Raw genomic sequence first — 26265 nt, 5'->3', positions numbered from 1 at the left:
TCCTCTTACCTTCCTCGTTGTTGAGGTAGTTCAGGCGAGGGTCGGGTGGCGCGGGACAGTGCCGGCGTCACGCTCCGTACTCCTCTAGCCGGCTTCCCCGAATTATCGCGGGTGTTGGAACGGGACTTACGTCTCTGTTTCGTCCGTGCCTTTTTGTCTTCCGGCGCAATACAGAGGAAGGTACCTTTTCAGTCTGTGTATTATTGTTCCGGTAGTGGCCACGCTTATGATTGCGGAGGTGCTCTTTACAGGTGTCCGATGAAGCCCAGACGCGTTTTCGGGAATTAGCCTTCCCTTCATCAGTGGACCACTGGTGTTCATATTGAAGCCTGAGTTTGCATTACTGGTGTTCATATTGAAGCCTGAGTTTATGACTGGGCTTATGGTTCTCATGTGAAATTTTACGTGACCGATTTTATCTCAACCTCTCCAGAGTGATGTATTTAATTTACTGTTTGATATTTTAGTTGTGTATTTGTATGTCATATAATACCATGGAGCATGGACCATCAGCTGCCGCTCTATTGCTTTCCTGGTAGAGATGTGAAGTTCTCATTTCGATTCGGCTGCTTCGCCGAATTTGACACAAAATATTGCGACAACTCAAAATCAGAACCAAGGTGACCGACAACTGTGTCGGCCCTGCGTTAAGGAGGGCTGAGCCATGCGCCCTGCATGGCACACATGTTTAATCTGGTTGTCAAGCGGTTCCTGAAGTCTCCACCCATCTGCAAGACTAAAAATGGCCAGGAAACTTTGCATGCACCTCAGCCACTCATACACCGCAAAGTACACCCTCCTTGAGCTGCAGCGGCAGAACGGCATCCCCCAACATAGGCTGATATGCGATGTTTTCACCCGTTGGAATTCCACCCTCCATATGTTGGAACGACTATATGAACAGAGAAAGGCCATAAACGATTTTTTGATGATCCAAGTGGATAGGAGTACTCCCCTGTGTAACTTCGATGTCAGCCAGCGGCAACTCATGTGTGACACCTGCCGTTTGCTCAGGCCCTTTCAAAAAGCCATGTTATGTCCTGGAACAGTTGCTGGTAAATCTGGCTGGTCAGGGGACTGGAGACGTGACGCCTAGATCTTATGGCTACATGAGCCCTGTGGGGGCTGAATTGGAGGAGGAGGACATTGGAGCACAAGCAATGTGTAGTGTAGCGAAATGGGTGGTTTTTCTACACAGGTGACAGGAGGAGAGGAGAGGAGCAGGAGCAGCCAGAGGAGCTACAGAGCAATGAGGAAGAGGACCCAAACACACTGTGCCGTAGCAGTATGCAGTGGAGATAGAAGCAGGGAGTCCCTCTAAATCACTTTCACAGATGGCCCGATGCATGCTCACTTGCTAGCGTAGTGACAGCCAAATTGTCAGCATTTGGCAGAGGAATTGCAATGAGCAGGACACTGGGTCAGTGGGGTTGCTATGCAGTGGGTCAGTTTATATGTGTACAAGTTTGTGACACCAGTTGCAGCTTGCGCAGGTACTGTAGCAGGGCCCTTTAAGATGGTGTAGCTCATATACCAGGTGAGGAATGCCAGAGGGGGAATAATGTCTCTATACAGTGTCAACGGTGTCTCCTACCTTGGTATGGCTGGACTCCTGTATCCTGGCTCACATGCAACAAAATGAGTGCTGTTAATAGGAGTTCTGATGAAATAATTAAGATCCAGACAGGAAATATCGTCCAACTCGTCTTTACTTAATGCAGCTTTAAATCCATACAAGTTACAGCTTTAGTCTTGGGTCCCAGCAGGTTTTGGCAATATGTGGCAGGAATTTATATCTATTCTGCATCTGGTACATACGCCTACAGATCTGTCAGGTATTAGTCTTCTGCTCTGTCTGTATTCTGCTTGGTGTGGGCCTGACTAGCTGAGGAGGTACTTATCTTCTCCTGGTCTTGGGATCTGTACTCACAGGACAGCTCGCAGGGTATGGTGTTTTCTTCCTGGAGATCTATGGTTCTGTGGATGCTGCTTCTCTGGTCGTCCAGCTAAGGCAGATGACTCAGGCTGGGAAGATGGATCCTGAACCTCAGCCGAGGTTGGATCCAGGGTTGGGATCCCTAATTCTGGGAGCTCCTATCCACACAACCTACCCCAACAGGGGTTGTTGGTACACTCCCTAGACTTCCTATTCCTCCTCAAGATACAGGACCTGGGAACATCCCACTTCTGCTCATACAGGGGAGCCTAGACTGGAATGCACTATTCCGGTCTAGGTATACTAAACTGTCCTATAGACTGTCTGCACATTGCCGCCACCTACTGGTGTACATGAATAATTACAGCAATTTACATATAACAGTCATAAGGAAATCCAGATAATACAAATGTAATGTCAGATTACACAGGATGATAACATATTTACACTTTAACATCATGTAGCAGGGTGACAGAGTTTTAGTGACATACTCTGGGATGTTATAGAATGACTTCTGGCTCTCCACCTTGTTGGACCCTCGCTACTGGTTCAAAATGGGGGCATTGTTTTACACCAGCTGAGAGGGAGGACAAACTGCCATCCTATGTCCAGAGACATCCTATGTCTATTCTATGTCATCCTGACATCCTAGTCAGTTGGCCGCTGCCTATCTGCACCATCGTCCATTCTCTCGCAGGTCTGACCAGAAGTCCCCCTGCGCTCAAGTTCCTCTGCCATGGCTGCAGTTCCAACTCCATCAGCAGCAACTTGAGTCTAGAGTCAATGATGAGCAGATTTCTTCACCCGCCTAGTGAAGAAACTACGCAGCAGCTAAACCTGGAGCAGGACCTGAACCAGCAGGTGGTGGCATACTTGGACAGCACTCTGCCACCCCACATTGAAGATCCGCTGGGCTACTGGATTTGTGTCCGTAAACTGGCAGAGTTTGCCCTGGAAAGGCTGTCCTGCCTGGCCAGTAGTGTGGCATAAGAGCGGGTGTTTAGTGCGGTGGGGGCCATAGTTACCCCAAGAAGAACTCGCCTGTCCACCCAAAATGTGGAGAGACTGACCTTTTGTCAAGATTAATCAGGCGTGGATCATCCAGGATTTTCACCCACCAATGCCTAATGCATCAGACTAGATCATCCATGGTGCCACACCAACACTTTGACAAAAGAGACCAGTTTCTTCTGGCTACCTGCCTCAGCTACTATTCTGATGCTGCCACCTGCCTGATGCCACACATCTGATGCCAAGTGCTCCTTCTTACACCCACCATCTTCAGCTGGTACTGGTATTGCCACCCAGCTCCCCACTCTGTCACTGGATCACTCTGTGGTCTCCTGATGCTGTTAGAGACAAAAAGACAATGCAACAGTACCCTGCAAATTAGATAAAGTGCAATAATGCCATAGTTACCAAAAATATTATAGTGCTAAAGCTACGCTTATTTATAATATATATATATATATATATATATATATATATATACAGGGAGTGCAGAATTATTAGGCAAATGAGTATTTTGACCACATCATCCTCTTTATGCATGTTGTCTTACTCCAAGCTGTATAGGCTCGAAAGCCTACTACCAAATAAGCATATTAGGTGATGTGCATCTCTGTAATGAGAAGGGGTGTGGTCTAATGACATCAACACCCTATATCAGGTGTGCATAATTATTAGGCAACTTCCTTTCCTTTGGCAAAATGGGTCAAAAGAAGGACTTGACAGGCTCAGAAAAGTCAAAAATAGTGAGATATCTTGCAGAGGGATGCAGCACTCTTAAAATTGCAAAGCTTCTGAAGCGTGATCATCGAACAATCAAGCGTTTCATTCAAAATAGTCAACAGGGTCGCAAGAAGCGTGTGGAAAAACCAAGGCGCAAAATAACTGCCCATGAACTGAGAAAAGTCAAGCGTGCAGCTGCCAAGATGCCACTTGCCACCAGTTTGGCCATATTTCAGAGCTGCAACATCACTGGAGTGCCCAAAAGCACAAGGTGTGCAATACTCAGAGACATGGCCAAGGTAAGAAAGGCTGAAAGACGACCACCACTGAACAAGACACACAAGCTGAAACGTCAAGACTGGGCCAAGAAATATCTCAAGACTGATTTTTCTAAGGTTTTATGGACTGATGAAATGAGAGTGAGTCTTGATGGGCCAGATGGATGGGCCTGTGGCTGGATTGGTAAAGGGCAGAGAGCTCCAGTCCGACTCAGATGCCAGCAAGGTGGAGGTGGAGTACTGGTTTGGGCTGGTATCATCAAAGATGAGCTTGTGGGGCCTTTTCGGGTTGAGGATGGAGTCAAGCTCAACTCCCAGTCCTACTGCCAGTTTCTGGAAGACACCTTTCTTCAAGCAGTGGTACAGGAAGAAGTCTGCATCCTTCAAGAAAAACATGATTTTCATGCAGGACAATGCTCCATCACACGCGTCCAAGTACTCCACAGCGTGGCTGGCAAGAAAGGGTATAAAAGAAGAAAATCTAATGACATGGCCTCCTTGTTCACCTGATCTGAACCCCATTGAGAACCTGTGGTCCATCATCAAATGTGAGATTTACAAGGAGGGAAAACAGTACACCTCTCTGAACAGTGTCTGGGAGGCTGTGGTTGCTGCTGCACGCAATGTTGATGGTGAACAGATCAAAACACTGACAGAATCCATGGATGGCAGGCTTTTGAGTGTCCTTGCAAAGAAAGGTGGCTATATTGGTCACTGATTTGTTTTTGTTTGTTTTTGAATGTCAGAAATGTATATTTGTGAATGTTGAGATGTTATATTGGTTTCACTGGTAAAAATAAATAATTGAAATGGGTATATATTTGTTTTTTGTTAAGTTGCCTAATAATTATGCACAGTAATAGTCACCTGCACACACAGATATCCCCCTAAAATAGCTAAAACTAAAAACAAACTAAAAACTACTTCCAAAAATATTCAGCTTTGATATTAATGAGTTTTTTGGGTTCATTGAGAACATGGTTGTTATTCAATAATAAAATGAATCCTCAAAAATACAACTTGCCTAATCATTCTGCACTCCCTGTATTTGTGACTATGTCATTATTGTACTTTATCTGATTTACAGGGTGCTGTTGTATTGTCTTTTTTCTCTCTAGGTTTTTGCCATGGCAGCGTGCACCTGTGCATTGGGATGTGCTGACTAACCCCCTTCACTCCTGATGCTGCTGCCACCTCCACACTCTGTCACTCTGTGGTTTCCTGATGTTGCTGCCACCTCCACACTCTGTCACCTTGCCACTCTGTGGTCTCCTGATGCTGCTGCTACCTCAACACTATGTCACCTTGCCACTCTGTGGCCTCCTGATGCTGCTTCTGCCACCTCCACACTGTCATTGTGACACTCTGTGGCCTCCTCCTGATGCTGCTGCCTCCACCTCCACACTCTGTCATTGTGCACTCTGTGGCCTCCTGATGCTGCCACCACCTCCACACTGTCATTGTGCCACTCTGTGGCCTCCTCCTGATGCTGCTGCCACCTCCAGACTCTGTCATTGTGTCACTCTGTAGTCTCCTCATGATGCTTCCACCTCACCACTATGTCATAGGGCCACTTTGTGGACTTCTCATGCTGTTCCCAACCTCCCCACTTCATGACTGGGCCACTATTTTGCCTTTTGGCCTGGCTAACATCATTCATTTGACCCGTCTTCTGATCTGTCAGAAGGAAGGAAAAATGAGACGCACAACGGATCTTGTCTATGTAACAGCTATAAGGCCTGCATGACATGGTCCCTATTTTGCATCAGAATTGGCTTATGATTTGGTAGCCAAAAGCAGGAGTGGGTACAAAACACAGAAGACATGCAAATATTCCATTCACGTGTCATCTCTGTTTTGGATCAACTAAATTTTTTGGCTTTAGCCATACTGATGGATGTGACGAGGGTACCCCAAGTAGAGTCCCCTTTTTAAATACACACACACTCGCAGGCCTAGAGGCCCCCTTTATTCTGCTTTAAAAGAGAAATATTTCCTTGCTTGGAGCTGTGTCCTAGTAATTGAAATTTACACTTCCCTGTCATAAAGATAAGGATGGGAGCTTCAAAAGTGCCCCTGCCGAGGCTCATCGTAAAATACTGGATCCTAGGATAATATTAGCCAGACATTTTGACTACAGTCACAGCAGGGAACTAGAGAAAGCTGGGAAAGCAGCCTATTGAACCTTTGAGGGACTGAAACATAGTCAATTTTCATATTTCTGGTCATAGGCATATTCTTCACTGGCTAAGGGCGGATTCAACCTCCGTGGACCAGTGCGATCATGGAGATGTCAAACAGTATGTTCTTGTGCCCTTGGAAGGCTGAAAAGCCAGCTTTAAGCTGTCCTGGAGAACCACAAGCCCCAGCAGAGTCAAGTGTGGTCTTGTCAGGCTGGTAAAATCATATGGGTTATTAATGCCTAAATGTCATAGCTGTATTGAGTGGTTCCACAGAACTGTGGGCTCAGCCAGCATAAGGACATTCTGGGCTGACTTTAGCTGGGTCATAAACCTTGTTGACACCTTCTCGATCCTGCCCACACGTTCGTACCATTGGTGGGCAGAATTGCTGGCACCTCCTGCTTTAGAACTGTTATAAGATGCTGTCAGGGCATTGTATGGCAACCCTGCCTTGCCTTAACACCTGGACTTGTATCGCATTCTGAATGTCAGTGCTCAGGGTCCCACTGATATTATACCAATCGGATTGCACAACGGCTTCAAGGACTGAAACAGAGGAACTTAAGTATACCTTTCATCTATTATCCCTTTTATTTTAACTGTCGTGAATTACTATTACCTTGAATTATTATTATCTAGAATAGTCATTTTTCTGGAAATGTATATATGAACATTTTTTTCCGTTTAACTTTTATTAAAAGATTGAAAAATCTTATTTGCTAAGTTTTCCGTGTTCTAAGCAAAGGAATTAACAAATCCTGTCTCTGAAGAGAGTAACATTACCATTTTGTGTGAGAAAGGTAATTTTGATTGTTGCTTGGCTGAACGATTGCGATCGGTCAGCAAGCGGTACCTGGTTCATTCCCTGCTCTGCGTGAGGGTGAGTGACCGGTAGTCGGTTCGTGTGCCGTTAAAACACGTGGTGGCAGTATACCTAATTGTATCTATAAAGGGTTAACCGGAAGTTAACCACCCCTTGTCATGTGCGGTATCCATCTGCGTACAGGTACGTTCGTGACAATGGATTACTGTCCAAATGCTGACCGAGTGAAGGCGGATGCTCCAAAGACAGGATCCGTTTTTTGGGGGTTATTTTTCTGACGGATCAGAGGAAGGGCAAAATAATCTGTGTCGTCAACACAAACTTACTGCTGACACCCTCTCCACTCTGTCGGGGGGCTCTACTTGTAAAGGCGTCTAATAGAACAGGTTCTGTAGACATCTATGTGGAATCAGCTGATGATGGTGTAAAAGGAGTGCGCTTATTCTTGGCGCTAACATCGACCTGTAAGGCTGAGTTCACATTTGAGTTATTTGGTCAGTTTTGGCCCCGTAACTGCCCTAATAAGTGAAGTGTGGGGTGATTCTAAGAGCGAAACCTGTCATCTGCATGTCATACTGACTCACAGTATTATTTCACTACCACAGCAGACTCCCTATGCGTGTTACACCACTGTACAGGCTCTCTGCAGCCCGGAAATAGCTGTTTATTAATGTGATTCACCACGAATAAATTCAGATCGAACCAAATTTTTTCTAATAATTCGGTAAACTGGCCGAATTGAATTTTTGAGAAATTCGCTTATCTCTAGTGGCTATGGGAAACAAAGACAGTGTTCCTTTATACCAGCTTTGATAAATCTTCCCCCAGTGTCTCTCTCACATGGCAATTTTGAGACCTCAGCCCTGAAGCTCTTTTCCTCTCTCACAAAGGTCTCAGAGCTCCACCAATTTTCACAAAATTCTTATAAACTAGAGGATTTCTTGTAAACTCTGTGTTTTTTTTTACTGAGTTCAGTATTTTCTTTTTTTTTATTAAATTCAGATATTCCAAAATAATAATTCCATCTGAGCTGAGATTGGGGATTTCTGCCACATGCTCCTGACCTCACCCTTTATACTTTCTCTCTTTGTTCTCTTTATGAAGAATATTTCATGAAGGTTACAGTGACATCAGCAGACACAACTTTATCTGGAAAGTTTATTTTATTTTATTGAGGCTAAATAATACAGATGGACACCCACAGACTCTGGAGATGGTGTGCTATGAGGCTAAATAGAAAGTGTTGACCAGTTGACTGATCACCTCTCCACAATGTCTATTCCCACAAGATTATAATTCTGCAGCATCTATTCTTAGAATGTTGTGCCATTCCTCGGTTCTTCCTCCCGAATTATATGAGAAAATTAACAACCTATGGAGACCTCGGGAAGCACTAGGAGCATCCATCAATGGAGGTACCCAGTCGAGGTGCCAGGAGATCCGTTACAACCGCCATACCAGTGATAGGAACATTACCTTCATACCAATGACAGGCACAGGACCTCCATACCAGTGACAGGCACAGGACCTTCATACCAATGACAGGTACAGGACCTCCATACTAGTGACAGGCACAAGACCTCCATACTAGTGACAGGCACAAGACCTCCATACTAGTGACAGGCACAAGACCTCCATACTAGTGACAGGCACAAGACCTCCATACTAGTGACAGGCACAGGACCTCCATACCAGTGACAGGCACAGGACCTCCATACCAGTGACAGGCACAGGACCTCCATACCAGTGACAGGCACAGGACCTCCATACCAGTGACAGGCACAGGACCTCCATACCAGTGATAGGCACAGGACCTCCATACTAGTGACAGGCACAGGACCTACATACCAGTGACAAGCACAGGACCTCTATACCAGTGATAGGCACAGGACCTACATACTAGTGACAGGCACAGGACCTCCATACCAGTGACAGGCACAGGACCTCCATACCAGTGACAGGCACAGGACCTCCATACCAGTGACAGGCACAGGACCTCCATACCAGTGACAGGCACAGGACCTCTATACCAGTGATAGGCACAGGACCTCCATACTAGTGACAGGCACAGGACCTACATACCAGTGACAAGCACAGGACCTCTATACCAGTGATAGGCACAGGACCTACATACCAGTGACAGGCAAATGACCTCCATACGAGTGGCTAAATGAGAGAGAGTGGGCTTCATTCACACCAAACTCAAGTGGGGGTGTGCCCCTCCTGCTTCGAGGGGAACGTATTTACCGATCAGGTGTGCCATCACTCGGTGGGTGGGGGCATGACCCACTTGTATGGGGGACACGTCCCAAACCCTTTCACAGCCAACCTGGACAACCTCCGGAGGTTAGATGGCTTGTCAGATCCAGAGTAGTCCCAATCATCTCAGCCCTTAGGGAAAACTAGAGGACAAAAAAGTCCAAGCATGAGTACTGTAATAAAGACAGTTGATAATTTACAGATGCACCTCATTAAGTGTAGCTAGTGTGCAGTCTACAGTGGGAAATATCACCAAATTTACCCTACAGTACATGGTGCTTCTCAAAAAGACAACAATGCCAATTACTTCTCAGCCAAAGGAGCGTGACATGTCTATCACTATGGTAAAGTAGTCCAGAAAAAGTTTTTTTCACGAATATGCCCCCAGGTATCTGCCACCCTTAGTGAAGATACCTAAAACCAAACAATATAATTACCAATAAAACACAACCCTAGGATTGGGTACCATACTTATTAAAAACATAATAATTACTAATTAATATTTATACACATTAGGGGTGAATCGTAGTCCTATCTGGTTTAGTAGAGAGATCCTATTTTAAACTCCCTATTTAGACCTTTTGGTTCCAATGTTTCAAGTTCAAAAATCCACCTCAGTTGAAGTCTCTTGAGTATAAATTCTCTATTTCCTCCCCTCCTTGGTGTGGGGGGGGGGGGGGGGGACGGACGGACCCTGTCAATGATGCAAAATCTGAGCTGGGAAACATTATGCCTGTGTAAGCCGTGTACCGGGGTGGGTTCCCCAGGATACAGCAAAGTTACGAACAAGGAAAACAACTCTATCACCAGCTTTTGCCAAAACTTTACTTAAGTTTACTTAAACGTGCTAATGAACACAACAACAAATGCTGGGAACACACAATACATTTACATACACATAGCCCGAAGGCTGAGACCCTTGTGCTGCACAGCACAGTGCCCTCCAATGGATGCAGGAGGAAAGCGTGGTAATTTACCTACTGGTTGGCACAGCTAAACTGCCACACCTTACCTGTTAATACCCTAAAAAAAACAAGAATACCTGTATGGGTATGTGGTACGGGCTAGCCTGCGGTGCAGCACAACAGCTAACAATCTTACAGTGCTCTACAGAATTCACCCTCCCATAACTGGTCTTGTAGCACATGCCTGAGTGTTCCTTCTGAGCAAAACACCAGCTTGACTTGAGTTTATGGGGAAGTTTATCAGATCTCCAGTGTGAAATGTCACTTTAACCACCTCAGCCCCCCTAGCTTAAACCCCCTTAATGACCAGACCACTTTTTACAATTCTACACTACTTTTACGGTGTATTGCTCGGTCATACAACTTACCACCCAAATTAATTTTACCTCCTTTTCTTCTTACTCATAGAGCTTTCATTTGGTGGTATTTCATTGCTCCTGACATTTTTACTTTTTTTTATATTAATCGAAATAGACCGAAATTTTTGCAAAAAAACAAAATTTTTCCCTTTCTGTTGTAAATTTTTTCTATTAAAACTACATTTCTATATAAATTTTTCTCTAAATTTATTGTTCTACATGTCTTTGATAAAAAAAAATGCAATAAGTGTATATTTATTGGTTTGGGTAAAAGTTATAGCGTTTACAAACTATGGTGCAAAAATTTGAATTTACGCACTTTGACTTTCTGAGCACCTGTCATGTTTCCTGAGGTTCTATAATGCCCAGACAGTAGAAGTATCCCACAAATGACCCCATTTCGGAAAGTAGACACCCTAAGGTATTCGCTGATGGGCATAGTGAGTTCATGGAAGTTTTTATTTTTTGTCACAAGTTAGCGGAAAATGTTTTTTTTTATTTTATTTTCTTACAAAGTCTCATATTCCACTAACTTGTGACAAAAAATAAAATTTTACATGAACTCACCATACCCCTCAAGGAATACCTTGGGGTGTCTTCTTTCCAAAATGGGGTCACTTGTGGGGTATTTATGCTGCCCGGGCATTTTAGGGGCCCTAAAGCGTGAGAAGTAGTTTGGAATCCAAATGCTTAAAAATGCCCTGTAAAATCCTGAAAGTACTCATTGGAATTTGGGCCCCTTTGCGCATCTTGGCTGCAAAAAAGTGTCACACATGTGGTATCGCCGTATTCAGGATAAGTAGGGCAATGTGTTTTGGGGTGTATTTTTACTAAAAGACAACTTTTCAAATTTTTTCATACAAAGTTGTCATTTTACAGAGATATTTCTCTCACCCAGCATGGGTATATGAAAAAGACACCCCAAAACACATTGCCCTACTTCTCCTGAGTACGGCGATACCACATGTGTGACACTTTTTTGCAGCCTAGGTGCGCAAAGGGGCCCAAATTCCAATGAGTGTCTTTTAGGAGGGCATTTTAGGCATTTGGATTTTCACGCTTTAGGGCCCCTAAAATGCCAGGGCAGTATAAATACCCCACATGTGACCTCATTTTGGAAAGAAGACACCCCAAGGTATTCCGTGAGGGGCATGGTGAGTTCATAGAAGTTTTTTTGGCACAAGTTAGCGGAAATTGATTTCTTTTTGTTTTTTTCTCACAAAGTCTCCCTTTCCGCTAACTTGGGACAAAAATTTAAATCTTTCATAGACTCAATATGCTCCTCAGCGAATAATTGGGGCGTCTTCTTTCCGAAATGGGGTCATTTGTGGGGTGTGTTTACTGTTCTGGCATTTTGGGCGGGGCTAAATTGTGAGCAACCCTGTAAAGCCTAAAGGTACTCGTTGGACTTTCGGCCCCTTTACGCACCTAGGCTGCAAAAAAGTGTCACACATGTGGTATCACCATACTCAGGAGAAGTAGGGCAATGTGTCTTGGGGTGTATTTTTACATATACCCATGCTGGGTGAGAGAAATATCTCTGTAAATTGACAACATTGTATAAATAAAATTTAAAATGTTGTCATTTACAGAGAGAATTTCTCACACACAGTATGGGTATATGTAAAAATACACCCCAAAACACATTGCCCTACTTCTCCTGAGTACGGCGATACCACATGTGTGACACTTTTTTGCAGCCTAGGTGCGCAAAGGGGCCCAAATTCCAATGAGTACCTTTTAGAAGGGCATTTTTAGGCATTTGGATTCCAGACTTAATCTTCTCACGCTTTAGGGCCCCTAAAATACCAGGGCAGTATAAATACCCCAAAAGTGACCCATTTTGGAAAGAAGACACCCCAAGGTATTCCGTGAGGGGCATGGCGAGTTCCTAGAATATTTTATTTTTTGCCACAAGTTAGCGGAAAATGATTTTGTAAGAGAAAAAAATTTTTAAAAATTTCCGCTAACTTGTGCCAAAAAAAATTATATTCTAGGAACTCGCCATGCCCCTCACAGAATACCTTGGGGTGTCTTATTTCCAAAATGGGGTCACTTATGGGGTATTTATTCTGCACTGGCATTTTAGAGGCCCGAAAGCGTGAGAAGAAGTCTGGAATATAAATGTCTAAAAATTTTTGCGGATTTGGATTCCGTGAGGGATATGGTGAGTTCATGTGAGATTTTATTTTTTGTCACAAGTTAGTGGAATATAAGACTTTGTAAGAAAAAACAAACAAAAAAAACAAACATTTCCGCTAACTTGTGCCAAAAAAAAGAAAATTTTCTATGCCCCTGAAAAGTGATCTTTTTTTTTTTTACGGTGTTTTTGCAGTGATCAGAAAATTTTTTATTCTGTCACTGCGGTGGGGCGGACTGAACGCAAGTTTTCGCACAAGATCAGGCCTGATCGGGCGAACACTGTGTTTTTTGTAGAGCCTATAGAACATGTCCTATTCTTGCCCTCAATTGCGGACAAGAAAAGGCATTTTCTATATAGTTCTGGCAATGTGCGTGTAACGGACCGTTTCAGCAGACAAGGGGTTAAAATCCGTTTAGGCGATATGACCCTTTCTGAGAGACAGGCACAGCTACTGCAGAACACCAAACTGCCGAACTGGATACAAAATAGCACTCCAAACTGGAACCTCGCGAATAGCTGCTAGCAGACGAACAGGAAAAGCATACAATCAGCTTATACTCCTGGCAATCAGTCAAACAGCATACAGGGAATCCCCCCAATAACGAGACAAGGCTCCGTGTTGAGGGTCAAGCAGTGGTCTGACTGTACTTCAAGTACAGCCTCTTTTATTCATAAAAAACAAACATAGTACTGCCCACAGGGTTTTGAAATCCAACCAATCAATATATTACAACACATCCCCACAATGCATCATGGTTTTCTCCTCTCTGCCCTGGCGACACCCGAGGAGCAATCCAATTATCTCTCAGGACAAAGGGAAATCACCAATACACATGTGGAGACAACAGGACGGACATCACCACCCAAACACACAACGTCACACCCCCACAGCAAACACAGACATTTAACATATCCCCAGATAGCTCAAGTCTGAGTGCATATCATTAGGTGAATGGCACTCAGAATACACAAATACAATAATATTAGCTATCTGGGTACCCTGACATAACATACAATTTAACCGAACGCATAATAACATAAAATACAATTCCAAAGACAGATTTAAGCTGTGCGGCCGGTCTGTCTTCTCCTTTAAAGTTAGTATGGGCCATAATCCTGAGGCAAGAGGCTGGTAGCCAGGCCCCTCCAAAACCCAGTGGCGAGGTTGGTTTCGCCACAGTGCGGATCCGCAAAATGCGGAAAGCACATTGCCGGTGTCCGTGTTTTGCAGATCCGCAAAACACATACGGACGTCTGAATGGAGCCTTAAAGGGGGTGATCAATGACAGGGGGGTGATCAGGGGTTCATAAGGAGTTAATAAGTGACGGGGGTGTAGTGTAGTGTAGTGTGGTGCTTGGTGCTTCTTATTACAGAGCTGCCTGTGTCCTCTGGTGGTCGATCCAAGCAAAAGGGACCACCAGAGGACCAGATAGCAGATATATCAGACGCTGTTAACAAAACAGCGTCTGATATACCTTTCAGGGGTTAAAAATCGCATCTACAGCCTGCCAGTGAATGATCGCTGCTGGCAGGCTGTAGATCCACTAGTTTACCTTCGGTTTCTGTGAACGCGCGCTCCTGTGTGCGCGCAATCACAGGAAATCTCGCCTCTCGCGAGATGACCCGCTGGCGCGTCCAGGAGGAACAACAGGGCCGCCGTCAGGATGCAATCCTGCGTGCGGCGGTCCTGAGAAGGTTAAGTTATGGAGTTTTGCAATAAACAATAGCAACACTTGTGGCCTGGCACAAACAGAGACCCTAACTAACTAACTACAGGCCTGATTTCAGTCTCTAGGCGCCAACACTGTGATGAGGTGCATGCACAATCTTACCGACCAGGGTCTGCTCTGCCTCCGCTGGTGACTCGGAACTGAACAAATGCCTCTCCAACAAGCATGTGGTGCCGCAGTCTATGTCGCTTTGCTCCTCAGCTCTCATCAGAGTTCCTGGAAGCAATCCTCATTCCTCTGGACAGGATCAGGGTCTTGGACACAATCAGCTTCACTCAGCTGCCGCTCTTGTCACTGAGGTAGGCTCTCACTCCTGGATGCCATCAGATCTTCTGCTCACACAGTTCCTCAGTCTCGCCTCCCTCGAAGATGACTGCTCTCTCTTTCTCTTCCTCTCCAGCCTCTGTGTCTTTCTCTTCCTCTCCACCTCTCTCATGAATATGGACATAGATGCAGTCTGTAGCTGTGTTTAGGAAACAGTGGCATCTTGTGGCCAAACAGCAGAATGTCAGTCCAGATTATTTAATTGAATCTACTTGTTCAGACAAGGAGAGCTATTTCCCCATCTCACACCTGAGTTTCAAGAAATGTTCTGTTATTGGTAGTTCAGATTTCTGTAATTCAAAGTTGCTCTCTCCCGAGAGTACTTTTCGTATCTGGTAGCTGTGTTGATTCAGTCTATTTCTGAATTCCTGTGTGGTCTCACCCACATATAAGAGTTCACATCGGCACTCTAAGGTATAGATGACAAAATCTGACTTGCATGTGAAATATCTATTGATAAAATATTTTTTGCCAGTCTGAGGATAAGAAAAACAGTGGACTTTGAGTATGCTATTGCAATTAAAGGACCCTAGACACAGATAACGGCCATTCTTTTTAATGACTGGATCACACTTTTGCTTGACATCTGCTTGTATTAGTCAATCCCCTAAATTCCCAGCTCATCTGTAGGACATCAGAGGGGGTGATTTCAACTCTTCTATGTCTGGGAAAGAGTCAGTGAGTATATGCCAACTGGTCTTAAGAACACCTGTTGTTTGCTTGCTTAGTGTGCAATATGTAGAGACAAATGGTATCCTCTTAATTTCATTTAGTTTTTTATCCTTATAAAGGAGCCCCATGCGGTCCAATTTTGTACTCTTTGTCTATGTCATTGCACCAGTGCCTTTGGATAACCACGTTGGTAAAACTTCTTAAGCATCTCATCAAGTCTCCCCTCTAATCTAGTGTTGTCTGTCACTATTCGTTTTACTCTAAGTAGTTGACTAAATGGTAATGCCTCCTTCATGTTTTTGGAATGGGCACTGCTGAAATTAAGCATTTTTTTTTTATCCGTAGGTTTTATATGTAGGTCTGTCTATAAAGTCCCATTCTCTGGCTAGACAGTGGTGTCAAGAAATTGTAAGGCTGTCTGCGAATACACTAGATTAAACTATAGCTCACTGTGTATAGAATTAATATTTTGGTGGAATTCTATTAGTTTTTCTAGTGAGCTGGTCCAGGTGAGGAAAATATCATCTATGTACCTCATCTAGCCCATCACATATGTGTAGTGGCTGGATGCCTACACAGATGTCTCCTTAAATTTGGTCATAAAAATATTAGTGTACGTTGGGGCCACATTGGACCCCATCGCGGTCCACCGCTGCTGTACATAATAAGTGTACTCAAAAAGAAATTGCATGTAAGTACTATCTCAAAAAGTGAGAGGATGAAGCATGCCAAGTCGTTGTCAACATTGTCCTCATGTAGAGCCCATTCAATAGCCTCCATATCCTCGTTATGATCTATGCTGGTATAGAGGCTAGTAACGTCAAAGGAAACCATGTAATATCCCTCATGACATTCAAGTGCTTGTAACTTTTTTAAGAAATCAGTAGTATCCCTCACATAAGATTTTGCAGATATGGCGTACTGTCTGAGAATGAAAATACTGAATCTATGCCTGCCTGATATTATAAGGCGGCTTGGAGGATTTTCCAGGTTCTTATGTATCATAGGTAAGAAATGCACGTATAAAATTGGTGTTACTGGATGTTCAACTAATATGTACTTATGTAATTTATCATCAATTAGACCCATGGCAAAAGCATTCACCAGGATTTTAATCCTGTGCATAATTGCAAACTTTGGGTTAGAGGTCAACTGTCTATACACCTCTTTGTCACTCAATTGCCTCTTGATCTCACCTATGTATTTGGTAGTGTCCATAATGACAATTGCACTGCCTTTGTCTGCTTTTTTTTTATAGCTATGCCCTTTCTATCACATAGGTCCTTTAGGGCCTTGTTTTCACCCTGGCTCAAATTCGACTTCATTTCCCACCTGTTGGAATTGTGTCTGATATCCCCTTTTTAACTAGGTCTATATAAGTATTAATGGCATCATTAAACACCGGTGGTTGAAAGTCACTCTGTAGTTGTAGGCCCATATCTCTAAGTCTAACCATGTTAGTATTCCCTAAGTCGTTTGTGTCAGATGTATCAGGAGTTACAGTTAGGGGTGTAAGGTCATGTGTATCTGCAATCATGCTAGGAGTAGTAAAGTCCCTATAAAATACTCGTAACCTGAAAAACTTTTGTAGGTCTATTTCACATTTGAACCAATCCATTCTCATTGTTGGGCAAAATGACAGTCCCTTATCTAACAATAATAATTCATTCTTTGACAGTTGACTGGAAGATATATTTACCACAAGTGAAGGTTTCATCTCCATTATTTCCGTTGTGTTTATTTCTCCAGTCGTCTCTGTACTGTCTGTGGAGCCCTGCTGTCCAATGGTGGCTTTCTTGAGCGTGTGATCCTTGTATTGTCCTTTCCTCCTCCTGCTGTGTCTGCGTCCTCCCCTACTTGTTGGTCTTTGTTTCCGTCTCTGTTGTTCAGGGTCATCCCTTGGCCTAAAAAATTTTGATACTGTAGGAAGGCGCAAGGGTCCATCGTTGACAGAAGGAAGGTATGTGTCACCAAGGTTCCTGGCCTCGGTGAAGTAAGAGCAGGTATTTTCAGGTGTCAGCGGCAGCTAATGCTGATTGACACTTTGCTATTTTAGTATGGCTGTATAGCTAATCCGGGACGGCTCTTACTGGAAGTAGTCAAAGTGATGGGTGGGTGACAACTCCCCACGTTCCAGGCCGGGTCTTGACTGGCCTATAAAAAACCCAGCCAGCAGTGTCAGCTGTGAGTGATTACCTCTCTCTAACAGAGGAGCTCTGGCAATAGCTGGTGTGGGAACTTAGCCCTGTGCTGGGCTGTAAAGCTGAGTGTGTGTTGGGAGAGCCACCTAAAGCCTGCATTTTGACTGTTCGAGGCAGAACCGCTGACAAGGTGACATTTTTATGTTATGCACAAACTTTCTACTTGGTGTGAACAAACGCCAACCTTGCAAAGAGTGTTTTATGCTTTACCTTATGTGTGAATAAACACAGAAATTTGAAATACAAACTTTTACTTTGCCTCTGTACTGCACCCGCTTATCCCAACTACCAGAGCAAATTCCCACAATCCTCACTTGCATCTCCAGACGACTCAGTATCTGTGTTGAATGGCCTTCTACCTCGACGTCTTATAAACCTTTGTTTCCTTTGCGGTCTGCCTTTAGGTCTTCCTTCCAATGGTGGTCTTTTGTAAATATCACCTTTTATGTAGTCCTCCTGGTCTCTGAACCACTTTTGTCTCTTTGTTGTCTCAATACCAGTCCGATATGTTTGTAAATCTATTGTTGACTGCTCTTTCATTGTACCAAAATTCTTGTGTTGTCATCAAGGATTTCAGTTGTTCAAGAGATTCCAGGCGTTTGTCACTTTCCAATAGTTCCTTTTGCGGAAACTCCATATTGAGCAGCATAATCTCCATCGAGTAACTGTTTGAAATCATTTCAAACTTGGCACAAAACTCTTGATTATTAGGTAGGAGGATTGGTCTCAGATGTGTTCTTAAACCTCTGGGAATTCGTTCAGCTATATAGTATTTCCTCAGGGTGGAAAGATGTAACTCATAATTGATATGCTGTTTCATCTCTGTATCCCATTTCCTTTTTATCCTTTGTCGGTTTGTTCAAATAGGATCCATCTCCAACTGCACTGTCTAGGATCCGTGTCACCTCTTCACTGGTATAGATAGACCTCTTTGGTGAATCCATTATAGACCCCCACGTAGCCACTCAGAGAGTTACCCATCACTGCCGGCACCACCACAATGCTGGCTGATGGAACAGACCCGTAAGTGCTGCTACAACCTCCTTTGCTTCATGACATATGGCAGCGACAGTCTGGTCGTGTGCACACGGGAAATACCACTAATGACACAGATCGAAAAGAAGAATCTACTTTCTATCTCTGAGTGGCTACGTGGGGATCTATAATGGATTCACCAAAGAGGTCTATCTATACTAGTGAAGAGGTGACACGGATCCTAGATGGTGCAGTTGGAGATGGATCCTCTTTGAACAAACCGACAAAGGACCTGACAGAGTGACTTTCAACCACCAGTGTTTAATGATGCCATTAATACCTATATAGACCGAGTTAAAAAGGGGATACAACGTATCAGACACAATTCCAACAAGTGGGGGATTAAGTCAAATTCGAGCCAGGGTGAAAACAAGGCCCTAAAGGACCCACAGTATGTGATAACTACATTGAGTAATTAACACAGAATCTCATGAACATTTTAATATATTTCTCACTTCCTTGCCCACACCATGACATACAAGGAAACCATGAAGGCACTGGCTAATTCCTAAAAAAGAATAATTTATACCCAAAGAAAAACGCACACCTAACGCACAGGAATTACATTAATGACTTGTGGTTAGGTTTATAATCTATATAATTTAATGTACAATGTGATATATGAGGTGCATTATGAGGAAACCCATATATTAAGAGACCAATGTCAATATATTTAATTATGTTAAAAGAGACCTACAAAATATAAATGATATATGTGTTCCTTGACTTTCCTTAATAATATACATAAAAGTACATATTTGTACCTATAAGATGTGATTTATTTAAAAAAACGCATGGAAACCGCAGATGCGTTTTTTGGTAAACACATGCCGTTTTTTGTCAAATACATATTTCTCTGTTAAATACATACATTCTGCAAAAATGCCCCCCATTAGTGCCCCCCAGTAAAAATAATGCCTCCATTAGTGCCCCCAGTTAGAATAATGCCCCCAGTAAGAATAATACCCCTATTAGTGTCCCCCCAGTAGGAATAATGTTCCCATTAGTGCCCCCCAGTAAGAATAATGCCCACCATTAGTGCCCCAGTAAGAATAATGTCCCCCATTAGTGCCCCAGTAAGAATAATGCCCCCCAGTAAGAATAATGCCCCCATTAGTGCCCCCAGTAAGAATAATGCACCCCTTTAGTGCCCCCCGCAAGAAGAATGAACCCCTTTAGTGCCCCCAGTAAGAATGCACCCCTTTAGTGCCCCCAGTAAGAATGCACCCCTTTAGCGCCCCTATTAAGAAGATTGTGCCCCCATTAGTGCCCCCAGTAAGGATAATGCCCCCATTAGTGCATCCCAGTAAGAGTAATGCCACCCATTAGTGCCCCCCATAAGAAAAATGCCCCCCATTAGTGCCCCCCATAAGAATAGCTCCCCCCATTAGTACCCCCTTCTCTGTTTCTGACAAAAAAAAACACTCACCTCCTCCATTTGCTCGCGCCGCAGTGAACTCTTTAGTACAGGTTAAAGGCTGTACTAATGAGCGCTCCACAATGGAAGCGCTCATTAGTGACAGGCGTTGTAGGAAAATACCAGCAATTAATATTGTCGGTAGAAAAAAATTACCAGCATCGGCAGGGCCACTAACATACCGGCCTGGTCGGTGAGATACCGGCCTGGTGGCAACCCTACCTTCATACCAGAGACAGGCACAGGACCCCCATAGCATTAACAGCCACATGACCATTAAATTAGCAGCCCGGTAACCATGATGGCCACTTACCACCCAAGACAATGACCCCAATGATCATTATGGCCGCATCGGCCTCAGGCCAGCATAGTTTGAGGGTTGAAATCTCCTAGAGGCCAGGGAGGACAGGACATTATATTCTCTCTTGTAATTTAGGCCGGCAGGATTCAGGATGTCGCCATATCATGATTCTCTTATCTTTACTTTCCAGTATTACTTCTTTGTTTTCTATTTTGCTTATTCTTATTTTATTAGTCTTTGGTATGACCTAAGAGTAGTGAGACGCCCTTCCGCACACACAGGAGCGCATACAGCGATTACTATTCCGGGTGTAATATAACACGGCTGGACTTTTCTATTCTGTTATTGTTATCGAGCGTTATTTGACTTTAAGAATCTTCCACTTTAATCCTCTTTATTTGCAGAAATTCCCCTAATAAATCTAACATGTAATATTGTCATTCGATGCTGAGATGGGTTACCACTTCCTGATAGTTCTCTGGACAGTAACATAGCATTTCTGGACCAAATATCAAAGTTTATTGCTGGTCATTCAGTATTTATAAGGGCATAGTAGAGCTGGATTTACCAGCTGGCATCAATCATTATGATCAGGGTCTCCTTCAAAATTTCTTGGTGCCATGTGGCCAATGGGTATATATCCCCTGGACTATAGGGAATTATATAGTCAACCGGGCCCAAGGGTGAGAATAATACGGCATAGTCTAAGGGTGTATAACGGAGTGGGCAAGTCTGGGGATCAAGTGTAATTAGTAGGTATATATGTACAGTTGTGTTCAAAATAATAGCAGTGTGTTTTAAAAAGTGAATAAAGCTCAAAATCCTTCTAATAGCTTTTATTTCCATACACACAAATGCATTGGGAACACTACACATAATATTCCAAATCAAAACATGAAGAAAAATATATAAAATTTGTGTTGTTTCTCTTAAGATATTGAAGAAAAGTGAATATTAGACTGTTCAAAAAAATAGCAGTGTTTGTATTCTTCTTTACTATAGCATTCACTATATAAACTGAGAAATGTTTGAGGATTTTGCTTTCCTCTGAATCCCTTCACTAATATTCAGTTGTATAACCGCTGTCTCTGAGAACTGCTGGACGTCTGTGCTGCTCGGAGTCACCACCTTCTGCCCCTGTGAACAGGTATTCCAGCCCAGTATGATTAGACTACATTCCACAGTTCTTCTCTATTTCTTAGTTTTGCCTCAGAAACTGCATTTTTGATGTCACCTCACAAGTTTTCTATTGGATTAAGATCCGGGGATTGGGCTGGCCGCTCCATAACGTCAATCTTGTTGGTCTGGAACCAAGATGTTGCCCGTTTACTGGTGTGTTTGGGGTTGTTGTCTTGTTGGAACACCCAATTCATGGGCATTTCCTCTTCAGCATAAGACAGCATTACCTCTTCAAGTATTCTGATGTCCTCAAACTGATCCATGATCCCTGGTCTGTGATAAATAGGCCCAACACCGTAGTATGAGAAACATCCCCATATCATGATGCTTGCGCCACCATGCTTCACTGTCTTCACAGTCTACTGTGGCTTGAATTCAGTGTTTGGGGGTCGTCTGACAAACTGTCTCCGGCCACCAGACCCAAAAAGAACCATCTTACTTTCATCAGTCCACAAAATGTCTCTTTAGGCCGGTCAACGTGCTCTTTGGCAAATTGTAACCTCTTCAGCACATGTCTTTTTTTCAGCAGTTGGACTTTGCGGGGGCTTCTTTCAGATAACTCGGCTTCACATAGGCGTCTTCTCATTGTAACAGGACTCACAGGTAACGTTAGACCTTCTTTGGTCTTCCTGGAGCTGATTGTTGGCTGAGTCCTTGCCATTTTGGCTATTCTTCTATCCATTCGAATGGTAGTTTTTCGCTTTCTTCCACGTCTTTCAGGTTTTGGTTACCAATTTATTTTATTTGCAATCATTTTAGCTGAGCAGCCTATCATTTTCTGCACTGCTTTATATGTTTTCCCCTCTCCAATCAACTTTTTAATCAAGGTACGCTGTTCTTCTAAACAATGTCTGGAACGACCCATTTTCCTCAAAATTTCAGAGAGAAATGCACTGTAACCACTTTGCTGCCTTCCTTTCTCAAATAAGGGCAATCTAGCGCGAATATGGTATTATTATTTATCATTATCATGACAGGCAGGATATTATAGTGATCAGTTCTCAGCAGTCAGCTCATCATATCGGAGGCGGGATATTATACCAATTACTTGTCATCAGTTATCTAATTATTATCACAGGCAGGGTGGTGTAGACTGTAGAGATCACTTCTCAGCAGTCATCTCATTATCATCACAGGCAGAATATTATAGTGATCAGTTCTCAGCAGTCAGCTCATTGTTATCGGAGACAGGATATTATACCAATTACTTGTCATCAGTTATCTAATTATTATTACAGGCAGGGTGGTGTAGAGATCACTTCTCAGCAGTCATCTCATTATCATCACAGGCAGGATAGTACAGAGATCACTTCTCAGCAGTTATCACATTATTATCACAGGCAGGATATTATAGAGATCACCTCTTAACAGTCATCTCATTATCATCACAGGTAGGATCTATCATAAAGATGTAGGCAGATGACACAACCACTGCCAAAAGGTGATGGTGACAGCTCATCCTCCCTTCTCCCTTAACTCAGCTATGACCACAAATAACAGAGCATGCCCACAACCTTCTTCCATAGAGGTCAATGAGTCATTTCCTGATGTCCATGAGCCAATAGTGAAGCAACTCTCTAAAATTGCTGTTCACAGTTCTGAGCAGCAACATGGCTGCCCCCGAAATCATGTGCAGAGAATAGAAATAAAAACAAAACTACAATCAGAAAATAAAACTGCTAAAATGTATCCTTATATGATTTTAAAAAAAGGTCATATGTTCCCTTTTAATTATATGGGTCTTTGACCCCCTTAAATGGGCTGTGTCTCAAAAATTAAATTCGTCCGGTTCGCCAAATTTTCTGAAAAAATTTGTTTTGATACGAATTGATATGCGGCAAATCGTGTTAAAAACAGCTATTTCCTGGCTGCAGAGAGCCTGTATAGTGGTGTAGAACACTGTGCCGGCAGTAACACGCATAGGGAGTCTGCTGTGGTAGTGACACAATACTGTGAGTCAGTATGACATGCAGATGACAGGCGTCGCTCTTAGAATCACTGCACACTTCACTTATTTGGGTAGTCATGGGGCCAAAACTGACCAAATAACTCAAGTGTGAACTCAGCCTTACAGGTCAATGTTAGCGCCAGGTATAAATAACTGTGTAGAGGCCCAAGATCCTACTATAGCGTGAAAGTACTTTTACACCAATTCACTGATTCCACATAGATTTCTACAGAACCCGTTCTATTAAATGCTTATACAAGTAGAGCCCCCCGACAGAGTGGAGAGGGTGTCAGCAGTAAGTTTGTGTTGACGTTACTGATTATTTTGCCCTTCCTCTGATCCGTCAGAACAATAACCCCCCAAAAACCAGATCCTGTCTGTGGAGCATCCGCCTTCACACTGTCCGCATTTGGTCAGTAATCCATCAGTATTGTTAATGCCAAAAAAACAGGAGTGGATCCAAAATAGAGATGACACGTGAATGGAATATTTGCATGACTTCTGTGTTTTGTACCCACTCCTGCTTTTGGCTACCAAATCATAAGCCAATTCTGATGGGATCATACAGGACTTACAGCTGCTACACAGACAGGATGCGGTGTGCGTCTCATTTTTCCTTCCTTCTGACAAATCAGAAGAAGGGTCAAATAAATGGTGATGTCAGCCAGGCTGAAAGGCAAAATAGTGTCCCAGTCATGAAGTGGGGAGGGTGGCAACAGCATAAGAAGTCCACAGTGTGGCCCTATGACATAGTGGTGAGGTGGAAACCGCATGATGAGACCACAGAGTGGCACAATGACAGAGTATGGAGGTGGCGGCAGCAGCATCAGGAGGCCACAGAGTGGCACAATGACAGTGTAGAGGTGGCAGCAGCATCAGAAGGCCACAGAGTGGCCCAATTACAGAGTATGGAGGTGGCGGCAGCAGCATCAGTATGAGGCCACAGAGTGGCACAATGACAGTGTAGAGGTAGCAGCAGCAGCAGCATCAGGAGGCCACAGAGTGGCACAATGACAGTGTGGAGAAAGCCAGGATTTGATTTCTTAAGAAAGGACACAGAGTAATTCCTCCCCTGTGTAACTCAGTTCGCCCAGGCAAACGAGGTGCAGAACAGCGTGACATCGCTGTGCCCTGCACATGTGGTATGGTGGGAGGGCACTGTGAATTGTTCCTGCAGTGGAGGCTGAGGACACGGTTAAGGATGAGGAGGCAGAGGCGGACATTGTCGCAGGACCAACGGCGTGAGAACGCGGAGGCAGAAGCTGCGTCACCTGGCCAAGTTGCTGATGTGGCTGTGCAGGAACCACAGGATTCACCCAGTGTGCCGTAAAGGACATGTATTGTCCCTGACCATAGTTATAGCCCCTTACGTTGGCGCTGCTGTGCACTTTGGAAGACACCAACAGGCTCAAGGACTGGCCAACCTTCTGTTCTACATACGTGTGCAGGGACCACTTGGGCCTCTCCACCTCGGCTCGGAACAAGCCATAAGTTCTCTGAAAGGTGCAGAGTCTACCACTTAGAAAGGGAGGGACTGCAGCACCAGCAACTTGGACAGGAGTATGTTCAGCTTCTACGCCGTTGGATGAGTGCACGCATACTGTTGTCTCTTGGCAATCGCTTCAGTGATCGAGGAGTAGGAGGAGGAGCAGGAGCATTAGGACCAGCAGATGATGGGAAGGATAGACAGCTCCCTTCGGCTGAGGTGGTAGAGCCATGACTACCTGAAATCAGGTGCGTGCCACTGGGCAATGCAGCGGTTGCTGCAGCAGCCTGGACCACCATATCGGAGCCACGTTTCTCCCTGGCCACTTTATGGTGATGCTGCATATGTTGACGCAGGGCCATGGTGCCAACATTGGCACCCTGGCCACGCTTCACCCTCTGCCCACAGATTCTCCTCTCTGACTGACTGCTACCGCCGCTGCTTCTGTAAACCCCTGCACCGCTACTTTCCAGGAAGGTAGGCTCCTGTGAAGCAGGTAGTCTACCCTGGGCACGTTTGGCTCCCAACCTCCCACTGCTGCCACCCTGCTGACTCCCGGCCACGCTAGCGACTTGCTAGCTTCTCTGTTTCCTCACGGGCAAGCTGCCACCCTCTTCTCCCGATGATGATGAACCCCTTTCGTCACCCAGCTCCCAATGCGATCAGCTACATTATCATCATTGAGTACTGTCTGCACGTCACTGATGTCCTCCTCAACCGTCTCTGGGTCAGGAGCCTGACCGCTCGCAACACCAGCTCCCACGCCACTCTCCTCATCAATACTAGCCCGCCTACTGGAGGAAGCGGAGGATGTCTCCTCCACATCTTGGCTGTCCAGTAGCTGCTGACTATCCTCTAGTAGCTCATCCTCGCTGTATAGTGGAGCTGAGCCTACAGCATACAATACTTCTCTGGCTGAGGGAACAGAAAAGGACAGAGGCAGGTTGAGGACAGGTGAGGGCACAGGGCCTGCTCCTGGTGGGCCATGCCAAATAAGGGTTGTGTCTGACAAAGCCACTGACTCTTGGCTGGGGGTGTCTGATGTCACTTGGGATGAAGTGGAAGTCAACCATTCAAGAACCGCTAGGTTGCTGGTCAGGACACGACCGCTAGATGATACTGGGAGCTCCGGCCTCTCGCTGCGATTCCTGCTGCCACGCCCCCTTACTCTGCTGCGACCTGTGCCTTCGCCTGAAACATTTAGGCCTCTGCCACTCCTCTGTGCAGGGCCTGGCACTTCTCTGTCTGAAATACTGTTAGATCAAATAAATAAATAAAAAGGAAATTAAAACAC

Source organism: Bufo gargarizans, chromosome 3, assembly GCF_014858855.1.
Source record: "Bufo gargarizans isolate SCDJY-AF-19 chromosome 3, ASM1485885v1, whole genome shotgun sequence".
Classification (NCBI taxonomy): domain Eukaryota; kingdom Metazoa; phylum Chordata; class Amphibia; order Anura; family Bufonidae; genus Bufo; species Bufo gargarizans.
Note: the sequence above shows the minus strand (reverse complement) of the source record.